At 54.4% G+C, this 1,873-nt stretch overlaps 1 non-coding gene across 1 annotated transcript; it reads right to left on the bottom strand.

The window, feature by feature from the left end:
• Positions 1-707: 707 nt before the first annotated feature.
• On the bottom strand, positions 708-780 carry TRNAF-GAA (transfer RNA phenylalanine (anticodon GAA)). The gene has a single exon. It is a non-coding gene; the product is annotated as a tRNA-Phe (tRNA).
• Between the last annotated feature and the right edge of the window lie 1,093 nt (positions 781-1,873).

A 1,873-nucleotide genomic window follows, 5' to 3' on the forward strand; every position in this document is an offset into this window, starting at 1 on the left:
CTAAGTAGTTCTCAGGCGGTGCTGATGCTGCGGATCTGGGGACCGCACTTTGAGAACCACCGGTGCAGACCCTGGCTAACGTTCTTTAGTCTCATGCGTCGGGGAGCTGTAAAGCTGCCATCCTTCACCGGTGGGCAAGTAACCTGGTGGCTCCACCCCAGGGCCAGACCCAGGGCCGGCCTCGGTGCGCCTCTAACCAGAAATAACCAGCACTGGGTTCCGCTCACCGGCAACGCCAGGTGGGGGACATCTGACCACTCAACAGTTTTGCTTTTTCTTCAAATTCGGATACTTAGAAGTAATGCGATGAAATTGGGATGAAGGTGTTTTGCCGGCCCCCTGGGCAGACCACACCTCCTCCCTTTTGAGCCTCGGGTCTCACACCAGCCCTCCAGGCGGCGCGCGGCCCCGTCTCGCCACCGCGGCCTGGGTCGTTCGCGTCTCCGGGCGCCGAGAGTGCCTCTGGGTCCCGGCACCAGGCTCCGTGGCGCGCACGCGCGGCAGCTTCTTCTAGCCCCGCCACGAGACGGCCCGGAAGGGCTATGCGGGGCGGCCTCGGTCCTGGGGGTGGCTGGGAACAACTGTTTCATTTCCTCCTTCACCCTTCAAATCTCAGTTTTTGCTTGGGCTTGAAGAAATGAGCCAGGGTATCGTGGACGGAGAGTCTTATAAAATTTGAGTTCTTGAGGTCAGAATTTAAAAGGAGCTGCCGAAACCCGGGATCGAACCAGGGACCTTTAGATCTTCAGTCTAACGCTCTCCCAACTGAGCTATTTCGGCACGCTCTCGAGTGTCTTCTGAGTAAACTATCACTGAGCACTTCGAGTCCAACTGGCTTGTCTTTTCTTGGTGATCACGTACAGCATTTCTTCCTTGTCCTGTTAAACGGTGTCGTCGGAATTCTTCCACCTCACCCCTACGCTGCCACTGGGCGCACTGCACACGCGCCTTACTTTCTTAGACTGCTCTCGGCGCGCGCAGCCCGCACGGCCCAGGAGCTAGGTCCAGGCCCCCGATGGCGGCTCCTCGGGATGCTGGTTGCGTCCTCCCAGGGCCGGTCCCCGCGAGATCCGGAGCAGCGGGGTCGCCTCGGCGAGCTCCTGCCCAGGCCTGGTAGCCCCTTCCCGTCGATCCGCCCCTGCCTATGACTATCCACATTTGTCACCTTGCTCTCCGAAAAGTTCCAGGCCCCAGGTGAGAAGCCGTGTAGGCCCAATACGATTGGATGAAGGAGTGTACGGGGCAGGAATGGTCAGACTGGCCTCTGGAGAGGAGTTTGCAGCCTCTCCGTGCTCCGGGCCTGGGAAATGTCCACCGTAATCATCACCTCTTTGCGTGGAGCCTGACTGGCAAATAAATGCTGGGTGAGCTCACTAACGATGTTTATTCAGTTAATGCTATTTCCCACATGAGTCAACAAATGTTTCTGAAGCACCCACTACGTGCCAGGCGCAGACATTCTTTACTTCCCAAACATCTTACTTTTTCCATTTTTAATTTTGTCTCCAATTGAATTGTAATATCTCAAGGCAGGGATCTTACTCTGCTCTTTAGAGCTTTGCATTTAAGTGGAAGCTTCACAGCCAATTTGGATGGATGGATGGATGGATGGATAGGATGGATGGCTGGCTGGCTGGCTGGCTGGCTGGCTGGCTGACTTCAAATGCGAAAGAGAAAAAAATAGAAAATTAGAAATTTTTGCAATCTCTTTTCTCCGCCAAGCCTCCTCCCTTATAAGAAAGAGAGTTTCTTTCTGGGTTCCTTTATTGTGCCAAATCCAAAAAAGAGCCGAGGCGTTGATGGTATAGTGGTTAGCATAGCTGCCTTTTAAATCCAAAAAAACCGAAGAGCTTGAGATTTAACAGAAGTCAGC

Source organism: Pongo pygmaeus, chromosome 14 (genome assembly GCF_028885625.2).
Source record: "Pongo pygmaeus isolate AG05252 chromosome 14, NHGRI_mPonPyg2-v2.0_pri, whole genome shotgun sequence".
Lineage (NCBI taxonomy): Eukaryota > Metazoa > Chordata > Mammalia > Primates > Hominidae > Pongo > Pongo pygmaeus.